General features: G+C 32.6%; 1 protein-coding gene across 6 annotated transcripts in view; it reads right to left on the bottom strand.

Moving 5' to 3' along the window:
* The window catches only part of LOC105227206 (myeloid zinc finger 1), a 73,623-nt gene that overhangs the window by 16,718 nt on the left and 39,228 nt on the right, over nt 1-17,677 (bottom strand). For all 6 annotated transcript variants that reach the window (XM_019990640.3, XM_019990639.3, XM_019990638.3 and 3 more), the window contains one exon: nt 16,698-16,819. The gene's annotated coding sequence lies outside the window, so the exon portion shown is untranslated. The remainder of the gene's footprint in view (nt 1-16,697; nt 16,820-17,677) is intronic.

A 17,677-nucleotide genomic window follows, 5' to 3' on the forward strand; every position in this document is an offset into this window, starting at 1 on the left:
AGATATTATAGCATGGCCTTGGAAAATGGTTCGTGCTAAATTTATGGGAAAATATCTCGTCAAATAAAAAAGATTTCCTTACAAACACTTGATTCAGATCGTGCAGTTTGTATGGCAGCTATACGCTATAGTGATCCGATCTCAAACATTTCTTCGGAGATTGCACTATTGCCTTAATAAATAACTCATATCAAATTTCGTGCAGATATCTCTTCAAATAAAAAAGTTTTCCCTACAAGCACTTGATTCAGATCGTGCAGTTTGTATGGCAGCTATACGCTATAGTGGTCCGATATCGGCAGTTCCGACAAACGTTCAGCTTCTTGGTGAGAAAAAGACATGTGCAAAATTTTAAATCGATATCTCAAAGATTGAGGAAGTTTTAACAGGAGATTAAGGCAAAATTGACCGACTGGTCACCCTCTTCATTTATATACATACTTTGCAGGGCCTCCAACGTTTCTTATTGTGTATTAAATAGATAGAATATAATTGAGGTTTTGCAATGTGACCTATGGTCTACTGTGCCCTCTCCTATATCACGTATGGTCACAAAAGTTCAGCACTTTGAATAATTTTAGGAGTTTGCTGGGCGCGATGGAGATTATGTAATGAGGTGATGTGATCACTGTCTAATTAGATGTATTCAAGGGCCTTGAGTCTGCTTCTATAAATTACTGGGCAATCTAAAAGCAGGCGTTCTGAAGTTGCCGGTTCCATGTCGCAAAACCGACAGTTTGCGCAAGAGACTATGCCCATCTTGGACAATTGTTTCTTGAGTCTGTAGTACCCAGTATAGAGCGCGATAAGGAGACGGAATTTGTCTTGGGAGAGATTGATCATAACTATTAATTATTATTATATAGAGTGTTACAAATATCATGAAAAACTTAATAGACGGTGTTTAGGATATAAAAACTTTACATTTCGGTTATTGAGTATAAGGTAGCCTCAAAAGCTAGAAATAATGAGGTTATAAAGACATTCTTTTAACTTTTTTTTTTAAATTTAGTCACACACTAAATACCATAGACCAATGAATTGATAATCAGCACGATAAAGAAATGGCCTTAAAAATACAAAATTCCATTGAAAATTCCAAAATATTTTTTCGAGCAATCGGCAAAGTCATTTAAGACCGCTTTACGGCCTTTAACCTTACCACAAAACAGATATAGGAATTATACGATGTATAGCATTGTACCTCAGCGTATGTATATTCCGAATATTGGGCACATATGCGAATTTTCATGCGCACTTCACAAGCGTGTATGACATCACGCTCAATAACAAAACGAACAAGCGACCGACCGAACGGCGCCGCAGCGTGCCACAACCGCCTGAGACAATGAACATTGTGTTGAACAAAACCGCAAACGCTTTAAAGCACTCAGCTGTAAAGCGATCTCAGTTGTGATATGCACTATGGAAATACGAGCTGGTTATGCGGCAATAAAATTGCGATCGACAAAATGTGAAACCGCAAGCTTCGACCCTAGGTACTTGTGTATATCAGGAGATCAGTTGATATTTTTGAATTTCGGCAGATTCTGGCAAACAAAATGCTGTAGTTGCTGTGGGTGTTGGTAGAAACGTGTGACATTGAGGTTTACGAGCGCAGCACGAGCGCAAAGCGAAGGAAGCATGAGCAGGATATGGCGTTGAAGATCGTTGCTCACTGCCAACGCCAGCATATGGAGTGTAAGCAATTAACCTCAGCTAACACGAAACCCACACGCCTTTGGCAAACTTTTCAAGCGTAATTAACAATTTTATACACCTCTTGTTCTACTGTGCAAGTGCCCGCTTGTATATATACATTATGTATATGTATGTAAGTAGATACATAAATGTGTATAAATACTTCCACGCGAGCACGCCAAGACCTTGATCCCGCATTAATGGGAAACTTATTGGTAGCGCACATTGGCATTGGCCCAAAGAGGAACGTGCTTTGAGAAATGCAGGCAGGCAGACAGACTGGCAAGCGAACAGCAGATATGTATGCTGATAGTCGCAGGCAGTCAGTCAACTGAAGTAAGCAGCCAGTCAGGCAGTCAGCCTGCACAGCGGCTTATGCTACCTTCGTCCATCGGCTGAGAAGCGGCCACTCCCTAACTCAACGGCAACATTGTATGAGCACACAAATTCATATATATACAATAGATATATACATATTTATATATATATATATATTTATTTATATATAAATGTATATATTTGAGCTCTCTTACAATCAGTAGCTGCTGATCTTGACTGCTGACAAAGGCAAAATACCCTGCGTGTTCTATTGCATGCGACCTCTCAGCAGCGCTACTATGTATGCTTGGCCGCTCCTGCTTTGCGCTTGTGAGACACTGCTTTTGTTACCCAACCCATTTTAAGTTCGTTTCAAACGCTTTGACTGCGACTCCGACTCCGTTGGCGTTGGCCCAACCCAGCCCGTGTCATGCCAAGCCATTATCACTGCAATCCGTTCAATATTTTGAGCTATTAACATGAAAAGAATCGCAGCGCAGACGTCTCTCATTTCTCCATAGGCACTCAACTGTTTTTTTTTTTGCAGCTTTCTTTCGTGCTTATCGTTTGTGGTTCTTTTTTGTTTTATTAACTGAGATTTCCTTTTATTGGTTCCTGTCTCGCGTACAAAATTTTAAATAACTTTGAGCACAGCATTTTAATTATGACATGTCGCATTCGTAGCTTGGCTCGTGGCTTTGCATATTAAGAATTTTGAAGCAGTTTGAGCGCAGCGTTATTTTTAGAGATAATGAGGAATGAAGTCCGAGGCAAAATCAAACAATGATCACTAAGTACATGTCTTGCCTTAGATTGTTTCATATATTTGTGATTCTAAGTAAATATTGAATATCAGTCGATGGAGGAAGCAGTGCGGCAGAAAGCTCTGGTAGTTCTACCTGTAGTATTTTAGTATAGTTGATCTCTTTGTGTCTTTTTCTTCCAAATATTGGGAGAGAAGTGGTGTTCTTACCAAAAAACCGTATAAAGTAAGCCATTCTAACGTTATATTCTACTTTAAATAATTTTTAAAGTGGTTCATTATAACCTAAAATGTTCTAAAATCATGCTCAACTGAACTGTCAGTATAACGTAACATATTCTCAGCTTTTTCTAAAATAAACTGTTCTAACATAATCCAATCTAATAAAATATAATCAAATCCAATTTAATCTAATCTAACTTAACCTGAACTTACTTAATCTAATCTAACCTAATCTAATCTTACCTTACTTAAACAAACCTAACCTACCCAAACACATTGTAACGATACCTTACACGACCTAAGCTACACAACAACGAAATAGAATTTCGCCTTACGCTGATAACATGTAGAAAATTGTAGGCTTTCATAACCTAACCTAACAAAATACTGTGAAAAATTGTTATTCTAACCTAATATATGTATGTGTATATAACAAAGATGTGCATATATTTATAAATGAAATATATTTCCCTTTATTTCGCAGTTTTATAATTATATGCACATATTCTTTGCCACAATACTATTTTAAGTGTTAATTGCTGAAATATAAGCAAATGCATGACAGCAATATTTTCTACACATACATATGTGTTTATTTTCACATATAGTATGCCTATATAATACTTATTTTCCGCTGCTGCAGCGCGGTGCAATCACCCTGGGCAAGGTCAGTTACGGAGCGATGTGCCGATTAGCGTATATTCTAACGAGCGCAACCAGCTGTATAATCAATGCAAAAGTAATTGGTAGATAACTTTATATACAACATATGTATGAGAGAAGCCGAGAGGCACATGTGCATTATGCATATTAGGGTGAGACTTGAAAGAAACCAGTAAATGTTTTTGGAAAGTTTTTCAATTTTTTTTTTTTTAATATGTTTTCAAAACTCTTCTAAAATTTTGCACTTGTGTTTATGTATATTAGGGTGATACTGAAAGAACCGAGTAGTAAATTCTTTTGGAAATTATTTTTGGTATTTTTTTGGAAATATGTTTTCAAAATTCTTTTTCAGAATTTTCTACATGTACTTATGTGCATTAGGACGAGACTGAAAGAAACGAGTATTTTTTTTTTCGAATATTTTTTTTCAACTTTATATTTCGAAATTTGTTTTAAAAACTTTCTTTTTAATTTTGCACATGTGTTTATGTATATTAGGGTGAGACTGACAGACCACAAAAATTTTTTTGGAAATTATTTTTCGAAATTTGTTTTCAAAACTCTTTGTCAACATTTTTTCTCAAAACTTTTTTCCAATTTTTTTTCGATTTTTTTATTGTTTTTTTTTTATTTTTTTTATTTCACTTTTGTTTAAATTTATTTTTCCAATTCCTTAAAAAATGTTTTTCTTATAGTTTTTGTCATCGCAAAAGTTGTAAGTAAAAGTACATATTTATGTGAGAGAACTCCGAGACTGCTTATGTACATATATTAGGGTAAGACTGAAAGCCCCGAAATTTTTAAATTTTTTCAAAATTTTCTTGTTATTTTTTTTTTCCAAACTTGTTTTGCAACATTTTTTTCGGTTGGTTTTTCCGAAATACCTTTTTCAATTTTTTTTAGTTATTTTGTCAAATTTTTTTTCCAAAAATTTTCAATCGTTTCTTTAAAATTTGTTTTAGATTTTATTTTAATTTTTGCGATGTTGCAAGTAAAGGTTTTTTATGGTATTCCGATGTGTACTGATAGTGCTAATGTATATTAGGGTGAGACTAAAAACGTCGAAAATTTTTCCCCATTTGTTTATTATTATTATGAGATTGTGAGACTGAAAAAGTCGAGGAATTTTTTTCTTATTTTCTTTCAAATTTTGGTTTACATTTTGTCTAAACTTTTTTAAATTTTGCTTTTATTTTTTTTATCTATTAAAAAATATAAAAATAAATTTAATACAAAATTTTTAATAAAAGGTACAGAGGGTGACAGTGGATTTACAGTGCACTTTTACAAATCAGCTTTTAAAGCCTTTTAAGCATGGATGCTAAAAAATATTAAACTTTTTAAATACTGGCGAAAAATTAACGGTATCAATACAGTTTTGAAGGCTACTTAGGTTCAAGAAAGTTGAATGGGTAATACAATCGATTTCCAGTGCACTTTCTTACCTCAGCTTTTAAAACTTTGAAAGCTTTCAAGCTCGTATGATCCTTCATAACTCAAGCTTTTCAAGCTCATACGCTAAAAAAGCTTTAAACACTTTAAATATTGTACAAAAATAATTGAAGCACAAACGATAAATAACTTTGACACACCTAACATAACACCCTAATACATGGCTGGTGGTTAAGTAAGCCCACAGGCGCTTATCGCCGGCGTTTCTTCGAATTTTAGGTAACCACTTATGCATTTCTAGTTGACTTTTCGTTATTTACTAGTAAAAAATCATATATGTATGTAAATGTATGTTAGTATTTTTAAAAAGTTAAGAGCAAAAATATAAAAAAGCAAAAAAAGTTGCAACTCGTAAAAATCGTCAGCGCTGCTGCTGAGTAAAACAGCAATTGAACAGTGTTTACATTGGCTGATTGCTGGACTGCCACAACTACAAACTATACAAATGATTATCCAACCATGCGACTGTGTGTCCGCCTGCCGAACTGTGCTACATACGAGTATGTGTTGTTGTTAGTTTTTATTGCGCTTATTGTTTTTGCAATTGCAGCGCTGATTGCCGCCGTCTGCGCTTGGGGTAATGAATTGTTTTGCATTGGCAACGCCTGACTGCGCTGACAAATCGCCGCTGAGCGGCTAGGGCTGAGTGAGTCACATACACGCACACACACATGCATAATATATATGCTTATTGTGTGCATTTTCACTACAAATTGGCTAAATACTTTACTGCCTCACTGTGCGATTACTTAAGCGCGCTTGCAACGCGGTGGCAAATGTCAGCAGCGGCGGCGGAGGTGGCTGGAACTGCAAACACACACACTCTTACAAATGTATGAGCTAGCACAAAGTTAAATGCAAAAAACTGACTAACTGACAAACTGATGGCACAAGAGGGCGAGCACATTTTAGGCGCATGGCGACGCACAGCACTCAGCGCTCACTATGCTGGTTGCTGACTGTCAGGCCACTAGTGCAGAGTTCTGCTGGTGATTGCTGACAATGAATGCCATGCGGTGACTGTGTTGCTGCTGGTGGTGGTGACGGCGGCGGTGGTGCGTTGACAGCAATCGTCGGAACCAGCGCGCCATACGAACATACACACATACATACATATAATAAATGTATATGAACATATGTATAGTAAACATATCGGCGGCGACACGCGTAAACTACCTTGAACCCAAAAATGAACGCACTGAACGCATGCAATGCGCACAGCAACAAAGTGGCTTGGCAATGCGGGCGTGCGCGCGGTGGAGCGCGTGCATTTGGCGTCAACGACGATTGGGGCTGCATTAATGCGTTCGGCCGACGTCAATATGTAAGGCATTCTAGGCAAACAATATTGATGCGCGTACATATGTATGTTAATATATACTATATACATATGTATGTATATGCTGATAGACATGACGTTGTTATTGTTGTAAATTTTGTTGTTTTAAATAACTTTTAGTTTAAGCGAAATTTCGATTTCTCACTCAACGTTCTGCAATATATTTTGAGCACACGCATAATTTGTGGGTTCTTGGACATTGATTTCTTAGGAGGCGTATGCGAAATAATTGGCAAATTTTGAACTAGATGCGCACACAGAAGAAATATAAAATATTTTTCAAAAAATAATTTTTAAAATATTAAAAAAAAAATGCATTTAAAATATTTTTAAAAAATTCGTTTTTGAAATATAAAAAAAAAATAATTTTCAAATAAATAATAAAAAGTATTAAAAAATTAATAAATTAAAAAATTAATATTTTAAAAATTTTTTATTTTTTTTTTAATTATTATTTATAAATAAAAGTATTAATTATAAAAAATAGAAAACAGTTTACTACGATTGTACCAAAGCTAGATTATTCACAAACAAAGAGTTTCCCTATAAGAACTTGAGTTTTATCGTTCGGTTTGTATGGCATCTTTATGATATAGTGATCCGATCAGAATAATTTTTAGAATATTATGGCTCGGCTTTTGACAATATTTCCAAAATTTCATGAAAATATCTTCTTAAAGAAAAAAAGTTTTTCATATTAAGAATAAATTTTGTTCATTCAGCTTGTATGACAGCTATATGCTAGAGTGGCCCGATCTAATCAATTTGTTTAGATACTATAGCATTGTCTTAGGGTATAATAGTTGCCTATTTTCATGAGGATATCTCTTCAAATAAAAAGGTTTTTCATATTAAGAGTGAATTTTTATCGGTCAGTTTGTATGGCAGCTATATGATATAGTAATCCGATCTGAATAACTTTTTCAGAGATTGCATAATCTTCTTTGAAAACAATCTGTGATGAATTTCGTGAAGATATCTTCATAAATAAAACGATTTTTCATACAACAACTTGAGTTTGACCGTTCAGTTTGTATGGCAGCTGTATGCTATAGTAGTCCGATCTAAATAATTCATTCAGAAATTGTGTTATTGGCTTGGACAATAGTCCATGCTAAATTTTGAGAGGGTTACTCAATAAATAAAAAAATTTTCATACAAGCACCGAATTCCGATCATTCAGTTTGTATGGCAGATATATGCTATGCTATAGTGGACTGATATCGATTTTTTCGACAAATCAGCAGCTACTTGGGGAGAAAAGATCATTTGCAAAATTTCAGAAAGATATCTCAAGAACTCAGGCACTAGTTTGTGTATAAACCTAGAGACAGGTAAAGAGACAGATATGTCTAAATTGACTTATCTCTTCCATCTGATCATTTATATACATTTATTAAACATATATAGAATCCACAAAGCTTTCTGCGGAGTTTTACAAACTTCGTTGCAAATTTATTAGAGCCTGATCAGGTTATAAATATTGAAAAAAAATAATAATTAAAAGGAACGTTCACGAAAACTGGCTCTTTTTACAAGCAAAAATAAATAATAATAACAAAAATTATTATAAAAAAATCAATAAACCACAAATACAACCATATTATATATAAAATTTACAGAAAAAAAACTATTATTTTAACGCCAAAACGCGCCATTTTATTGCTCAAAATAAATCCTCAAATCATTGGCGAAATTTTTCCTCGAAAAAGTATGAAATTAATTCGGGTGGCGAACTCCACAACAACTTTGACACTAATCTTTGCTCACACACACGTTAAAGAAAGCAAAACAAAGAAAGATTTCGCGATGCCATTGAACTTTGACAGCTTTTTAGCATAAATTTTGCAAGCATTCAAGAGCAGCAAGCAGAAATGTGGGCGCAGCGCGGAGCAGCGGCGGCAAAGGGGGCACAACAAAAGGCAGAATTGGCGGTGAAAGTGCGCTGCAGCCGCGGCGAAGACGACCAACACGACAACCTACAACAACACAGCATGTTTATTAGGTATTCATTGCTTTAATTAAACCTGCATGCCGCTGACAAACGGAGGGAGAAACTGCGAGTACAAATAGCGAACTTCAGCGCGGTCGGTGGAGTGTCATTGGAAAGCGTTGCTTTAACAACAGCATGACAGCCAACTGGAGTTGGAGCTTTAGTGGTGTCAGCAATAACATCATCATCATCGACATCATCAACATCATTAACATCACCTTTTCATCATTACCATCATCACCTTTACGATCATCATCATCATCCCAAACATCATCATCAACATCAACGTTGTCAACAACCGTCGTCAACAGCAGCAAAAATAACAACATCAACAGCAACGCCAACGCTATTAGCATGCGCTTCAACAGCTACAGCGTCACCAAAAGTAAAAGCAATAACAACAACAATAATTGTAAGAAAACCAACAATAATATTGACAACAACAACAACTTTCCCATCATACGCCTACTTTGCTGCATTTTCACCAGCCAAACTGAAGTCCAAGCTTTCCCGCCTCTTTTTGCTTCGAGATTTCGCATTGCCTGCATTTCTTCTCTTTCTCTTCGCTTTTTCTCTATGTCTGTCCTGCCATACCGTTTCTTTCTTTCTTTCTTTTCTCAACCGCAACACTTCTTTGATTCTGCTCACAAGCACAGCTTTTATGGCCAACGACTTGATTGTGAGTTGGTCCGAAGCACAACAACTAACAATAAAAACAACAACAGCAATAAGTAAGCTGTCTCAACACCCAACCAGCTGGCAGTCAAGCGGCCAAACAACAAAACCAGCACTCAACCAATCAAATCGCAACGCAGTGAAATTTTTAGTTGAAACGCTTGTAATTTATTGTTGTTGTTATACACTTACAACGCTTAACATTTGTTGTAAGCGTTCTTGTAATTTAGTTGGCCATTAAAACGCTTACAACATTTGCCGCAACACCAATAAACTGTTGCTTACGACAACAACAAAAACAACAAGCGGCAACAACAACCACAACAGCAACAATAAAAACATATTTTGTATTCATTCATTCATTCAGTCGCTCGCTCGCAACTTTCAAGCAACTCCCCAAGCCAACTCTATGTAAAGCCATCGGCGGCGGCAGCAAAAGCTTGGATTTTCTAGACGAATTGCTTTGCACTAAACGCTAAGCCACACCATTGTGTTTCCACAAATGCACAAACTAACATTAATTCATAGATTGCTTGCTGTTGTTGTTGTATGTTTTGTGTTGAGCATGGAAAATTGCGGCTTAGTTGGCTGCCACTTGGGATGGAAATATGGGTGGAGCTTAGGTTTTTCAATTTCGACTTTTTCGCAGACCGATCTCTAAGCATATAATGAACGATTTTCGTCGCTTCAAATTTTTTATAACTGTATATATATAATATTTATACATTTTTGAGGTTTGAAGTCGAAAATGGCGTTTGAGTTATTTGGTTTGAGTAACGGTTTAATTAGCTCAACATATGTACATGTGGCAACTAGTCTTACTAAGTCTAAGCTGGCTTTTGTGTTTTTCTTGTTCTTATTTGAACACTCACAGGGAAAATTTTTATTCAAAAGTAATATGAAACGAGTTGATGATGAGCAGTCTTACCAACTTTGTGGTTTTAAAATATCTTTATTTCAAAATAGTTTCAAAATTATTACTTTTTTCAGCTCTTTTCATTATTTTGAAAAGTTCGCTCCGCCTAAGTCTCAGCTTGGAGAGTGTGTTAGCGTTTTTTTGATGGTTTAACATACGGTTGCTGGAACAAAATTCTGGCGACACTGATGCTATGAGTTAAAACCAACCATTTCTTTGTGTATTGAAACCTCAAGAGTCTCAAAATGGCATTTTCTGACAGACATTGTTTGCAACATCAAATGAGGGACTCTATTTTGATATGGTTGACTAATTTTATTAAAAAAAACGCATTTTTGCCTGTATATATCGAATCTACATTATATAACCCTTTAAGCCAGTAGACAAATTATAACAACAAAACCCCGTGAGACCGCAAATTACGATCTTGACGGTTTTAGAGCTTTAATAAAGCCAGCTAAGACTTCGCGGTATCTAGCGATAATTTCAGAGTTTTGAAGCTTCAGTAAAGCTAGGTAAAGGTTTCCCACTACCAACGACAGTTTCAGAGTTATAGAGCGTACACAAGGTAAGGTAAGACTTCGCAGTACCAAGATATAATTGCAAAGGTTTAGAGCATACACAAAGGCAGGTCCTCACCCAGTATCAAACGGTAACATCAGAGTTTTAGAGCATTCATAAAATTAGGTAAGGCTACCCAGAACTAGTTCCTCAGTTTTTGAGATATCGATCTGAGATTTTGCACAAGTTCCTTCATCGCCAAGAATCTGATTATTTGTCGGAACAGCCGATACCGCACAACCATAGCCCATAGATGTCATAGAAACTGAACAAGTGAAATCAAGTGCTTGTATAGAATGCTTCTACATTTTAAGAGATATCTTCAAGAAATTTGGTATGAATTAATATCCAAGGCTGTAGTGTAATCACTGAAGAGACTGTATAGATTGGACGACTATAGTGTATACATAGTTGCCATACAAACTGAATGAAAAAATATATGTCTTTGTATGGAAAACTTTTTCATCCAACGAGTTATCTTCACGAAATTCGACATAAAGTATTTTTGAAGACAATTGTATAATCTCCGAAAAAATTGTTAAAATCGGACCGCTATAGCATATAGCTGTCATACAAAATGAACGATCGCAACCAAGTTGGCATATGGAAAATTTTTTCATCCAACGAGTTATATTCAAAATTTAGTATTTGTTTTTTTATTCTTGAATATTTATGAACAAGCTAAGAATAGAAAGCGCCAACACAAAGTGCATTTTGTGACTAAAATACCTAAAACAAAATATTTATAACTTCTGTACAAAATAAAGAACAGAACATAAAAACTAAAACGTCTGAGTTCATAGGAATTCCCCGCATTTTAAATTGAGATATACGGATACATAAATATAGTAATACAAAAGTATATACTATATACTTACAAACAATTAGCAAAATGCTATCGTGAGCAGCCGACTGCTACCAAATGCGAATTTAAGAACCAACACACGAGAATAGTGCCACATTCAAGGTTAAAGCGAAGTAAAAAATAAAAAATAAAACAACAAAATTGACTGCCAAAAGCCGAAAATTTAACACGAATAAATTATTGCTGAGAAGCTTTCAAAACTTCAAGAATTGTGCACACAAAAAAAGATAGCAATAAAAGCAACAAAAATTAGCGAAGATTCACACAGCACAAACAGCGAAAGAAGCAACGCCAATGAGGAGCAGTCGAGCTTGAAGGGAAACATGGAAGCGCGCAACAACAAACAGCAATAATTGTGGAAGAAATACAGCGCAAACAATTCATTATATATGTATATACATATATAGGTATAAATTAGCGAAACAAAGTTTGCGTTTGCAAAAGCCAAAAAGACTAGATTCTATATATCTATAAATATGTATACATATATTTAAGAATGCTTGTATATATGTGTGTGTTACTTGGCAGCGCTGTTGCAAGCTGAATTGACAAATAGGCATGTGTAGTTTGCGAACATATGTGGCACAACAACAAGTACAAGCACACAACTACAAACAGTCATACAAATATGTGTGTGTGTATATCTCATATATATCTACATAGTGGGTTTGGAAGCAGTTTTTTTTTCTACAAATTTTTCGTAAGCATGTGTCTGTGCGCGCTAATGAATGCGCAAATTACAACAACAATAACAACAATGAGCGCCAACGCTGGCAAAAATAGCAGTGCAAAAATCGCAACAATGAAAATAAGCAAAAACACACAGCAGCACAAATATACTAAAGTGCACACACATAGATACATATATAAAATATATATATATATGTATGACAACGCTATTGTATGCATGTGTGAGCATACACAATAATTTTCGCCATAAAAATGAAATGAGTCATGAACTCTGCCAAAGGCGAAGTGCGAACGCGTCGTCGCCGCCGTCAAAGCGGCTGACGGCCAACAATTGGCGGTAAGCGGCCAAGCGCGCCAACACATACAGCAACATTTATTGTTAACAATAACGTTGCGCTGGTGTTGGTGACAGCCGGCGCTCCAGTGCCGCTCCAGCGCCGCGCTGGCATATACAGTGCGCGCCGCTTTGCTGGGAAGGCGTGTAGCGAAATTCGCAAACTTTTTTTTGAGTTGAAGAAAATTTTAAAAAAATCTTTTTCATCCGCGCTATTGCTTTTTTACATTTTGCTTGCTTAATTAGTTATGATTTTTTTCTTGTTTTTGTTAATACAAGTATATATATTTTTTGATTGTTGCCAGCAGCTGTTAGCGCGTCTGCTATTGTCTAATGCGAATATGATTATTCGCTAGAAGCCGCTTCATTTTTGCAAATTTGTGCTTTTGTGGAAAGAGTAATTTATTTACATTGCCTAACAGCTTACATAGATTTATATATATATTTTAGTATGAAATGATTAGACGCTGAAAAGTAAGTTAAGCAACAACTGGCGCTGGCTAAAATGTAGTGATGAGAACGAAATTCAAGCTAAAGTTTTACTAAAATTCAAATGTGGCTAGTAAGTTATATCACACATTCTTTTATTAACTTGAATCTATACTATTTTTTCTTAATTTTTTTTTAATTTTTTTTTTAATTTTGTATATATATTTTTTTTAATTTTTTTATATTTTTTTAAATTTTATTTTTAACTTGTTTTTATTTTTTTTTTATTTTTTAATATCTAACACAACTTTCAAATAAGTGTTAATTAATATCAGATATTATTTAATTAAAGTTTTGTCTATCTATGTATATTTCTTTTTTTTCAAATTGAATTTTTCAAAGTTTTTTTAAATATTTTTTTTTTAATTTTTTTATCTTTTATGTTTTATTTTTTATATTTTATTTTTTAGATTTATTTTTATTTTTTTTTAATAATTTATATCAGATAGTGTTTTATATCCGTCTATATTATTTCTTTTTTTAAATGTTTGTTGTTAATTTTTTAATTTGCTTTTATTTTTGTAATTTTGTTTTGTCTATCTACGTATATTTCCTTTTTTTTTCAAATTGAATTTTTCAAAGTTTTTTTTTAATTTTTTTTTTATTTTTCAATTTTTTTTATCTTTTATTTTTTAGATTAATTTTTAATTTTTTTAATAATTTATATCAGATAGTGTTTTATTAAGGTTTGTCTGTTTTTATTATTTCTTTTTTTAATTTTTTTGTTAATTTTTTAATTTGGTTTCAATTTTTCTTTTAATATTTAAGATAGTTTTGAAATAAATGTTAATTGAATATTGATATTCTTTAATTAAGGTTTTGTCTATCTAAATAATTTATTTTTTTTCAAATTTTATTTTATTTTTTTTTTATTTTTTTAAATTTTTTTTTTATTTTTTTTTTAATTTTTTTTATTATTTTTTATTTCTCTTTTTTGTTCAAATTTTGTTTTTAATTTTTGAATTAATTTTTTTTTATTATTATATTTTTTTAATTTAATTTTTTTGTTAATTTTTTAATTTGTTTTTAATTTTTTAAATTTATTTTTATTTTATTTTTTTAATATTTAACATAACTCTCAAACAAATGTTTATAAATTATAAATTTCTACAACTGTTGACAAAAATCTTCTAAGAGGCTTGGCACCTAATAACATAGTTTGATATTTCCTTCCAACCGGATATGCCTTTGAAATCCCTATATACATACATACATGCCATTTAAATGCAATTTCGTTAACTACTTTTATTTATAGACATATCTGCACATAAAATTAGCACACGTAGACCAATAAAATATTACAAACACTTACACGCATACAAACATACATATATACATATTTATAGAATGTACACATACATTTATGGCAAAAAATACAAGCTATATTTTTTTTCTTCGTGCTTATAGCGCTTTTTTCGCAAGCATCATTGCGCTACAACAACCGAATGTTCGTACTTGTCGCGTACATCACACACACACACATAGATATGTTATATGCACTTAGAGCATTGCGATTGCTTTAATGTATCTACAAGATACAATTCGTACTCGCATTTGCACTCGTCGTACTTTTTTGCTTTTGGCCTGCCCCGCGCGCCAAATGTTTCATTCTGCAACTTATGTGTAGTTGCCTACACCCTACCGAACCCCGTTTGTCACATCAGCGCCCATTCTATCGTCGGTCCGTTTGGCTGTCATTCAGCAGGAGTACAAAGTTTTTTTGCGTATAATTATCGAAATTGACAGACACTTTTTCGCATAATTTTAATTTTGTTTTCAATCTCATTATAAACATATGTACGTATAGGAAATATTTCTGTACTTATGTAAATAGAAGTTGTTGTTGTTTGCCAAATTTATGTTAATTATTTTGGATGGATATTTCTAAGACACACTTTAGAATTTTTATGATACTCATTGGATCACAAAATTCAATTTTTACGAGTGAAATTAACTAAAAAAGAAATACGCAGGATTGTGTCTAGTTTTTTCGGTTAATTGCATACTTCATTCGAAGTTAATATTGTATATTTTCATACCCTATACAGGGTATATTAAGATATTGAGTCAGAAAATATGTATGGTATAAAAGATCAGCTTGACGAGCCTAGTCGATTTAGCCATATCCGCCTGTCTATCTGTATATACGCGCATTAGCTTCTCAGTGTTTGATATATTGATCTGAAATTTGGCACACATTCAAGTCTTTGTATGGAAAACTTTTTTATTTGATGAGATATCATCATGAGATTTTGCATACTTTATTTTCCAAGGAAGTGCTAGAATTTTCAAACAAATGGTTCAGATCGAACAACTATAGCATATAGCTGCCATATAAACTTACTGATTAATATTAAGTTCTTGTATGAAAAACTTTTTTATTTGAAAAAATAACTTATTGAAATTTAAAAGGCATTATTTTCTAAAATAGTGCTAAAATATCTTGAAAAATTTTCCAAATCGGACCACTATAGCATATAGCTGCCATACAAACTGACCGGTTAAGATCAAAATAAAGGTCTTTTTATACTGTTTTATGCTATAAAAAATGCAGCTGTGGCAGTTATTAGACTCTCGGTCAAGCCGAAGTTAATATATTTTCTGGTTTTGGGAAAATTTGTTTCTAAATCCTAAAAATCAGCATTTATCTCGTTTGTGAATCATTAAGACATGGAAAAGCCGCCTGCGAGACTTAGAAGCTGTTCATATCTACTCAATTTTTCTAACCAATTATGTCTTTTTTATGTAAGCATACATGTGTCTAAACATATTTTTTATTTTCTGCGAATTTTTCGCAAATCACATTTTTTTTAATTATACCTCGATTTAGCCATATGTTTTGACTATGCGAGCGCGTATTTACATATATTCGCACAGTAATTACGTACGTATGAAAATATAAATATTTGTTTGTATGTGTATATCCACATATGTAAATATTTATATCTATATACCTATGTAAATATATGTATATCTATGTATATATGCTCATTTGTATGTCTTGCGTATTTCGCCTCATTAGTGTCACACTGATTTATGTGCTGCAATTTTTTTCCATATCGACTGCATATGTGTACGTGTGTTTATGTGCGTGTAAATATGTGCCCACATGCGTCGTTGCCGGCTTTTTGACAGTTTCATTTATTTTTAATTAAATACGAAACACAAAAAAGCGGCGTGTAGGTTTTAGCTTCACGTCTGCTAAGACGCCTTGCTGCTTAAAATTGTTCTCACATAAGTATATGTATATGAGTGTTTATTAGGGTAGGTGAAAAAAACAAAAAATACAACTTTTTTTGCTTAATACTCAGAAAATTAGGTGCTTAGACCTCTACTTCTAAGAAAGTTTCGCTAAAGATATGGTAGTCGAAAAAGTCTTTTCATATTTCTAATCAAATTTTACCTTTTTTATATTTATAATAATAGAAAAAATAAACAAATATGTACCATTCTTATAGTATTCTCCCCTTCTGACATTTATTTAAAAAATACGAAAAACTTATTCGACTATTCAATATGAGCTCTTAATGTTAAGGTCCTCCACCTTGCAGTTTTAAATTTTTTTTATTATCAGTTAGAAAATTTCATATGTTGTTTCCAACTACTTGAAAAAATTATTTAGTTTCATAGATTTCATGAAAAGTTGCATGCTTTTTTTCCCCACCCTAGTGTCTATATACTACTAGATGCACTTGTTGTGTCATATTCGTACTCACCACAAGTGTAGACGGTGCAGCGTTGTTCGATCTATTCCGTAGACTCCTCTGTTGCAGTTGATATTGATTTGATATATTTTTGTTGCCAAAATATTTTGTATATTTTTATGTGCAAATGTGTGCTGAAAGTGAAAAAAATTTGAAATGTTAGCGAGAATTCTTAACTTTTGTTTTCAATAAATGGATGAAAAATATTTTTATAATAGAAAAAGTAGTATTATTAACTTTTGTTTTCAATAAATAGCTAAAACAAAATATTATTTTTTACACTAGAAACAAGAATAGGGATTCGTAAAGTTAAACGATAGTGCTTTTCTCATTTTCTTCCTTTGGGTTGAGCAAAAGCACCTACCTAACACAAGGTATTAAAAATCTTACATTTAAGACCCTTGGAAAACTTTTCAGCTAAAAAAAAATTTTTTTGTACTTTGTAGATTTTATAATGGCTCGCATCGTTTAAATTTTCATGACTAAGCAATTCATTTTTTTTTAAATTTTTTTTTAATATTTTGTTATAATTTTTTTATAATATTTTTTGTTTTGTTTTTAATACTTTTTAAAATATATATTTTTGTAATAAATTTGATAGGATTGTTTTTCTATTAATTTTAATTTTTTGTTTAGTATTAATAATTATTTTATTTGACGTCTTTTTAACTTTAAATTTTTTTTGACAATTAAATTTTTTATATTATTTTTTGATTTATTTCTTTTTTAATATTTTTTATTATATTTTTTTTTGATATATGTGTGTATATTTAGTAATATTGTCTCTTAATTTTATATTTTTAATTATTAATGTTTCGTTTGTTAATTTATTTTATTTTAAATATTTTTGATTTAATATTTTTTGTGCTTTTAATTTTAAAATGTATTGTGTTCAAATATTGTTTTTGATTTTTTTGTTTCTTTTTATTTTGTCTAATAGCTTTGTTTTCATTCTATATATATTTTATGAAAACTTTTTTATTATGAAAAAT

This window comes from Bactrocera dorsalis, chromosome 5 (assembly GCF_023373825.1).
Source record: "Bactrocera dorsalis isolate Fly_Bdor chromosome 5, ASM2337382v1, whole genome shotgun sequence".
Taxonomy (NCBI): domain Eukaryota; kingdom Metazoa; phylum Arthropoda; class Insecta; order Diptera; family Tephritidae; genus Bactrocera; species Bactrocera dorsalis.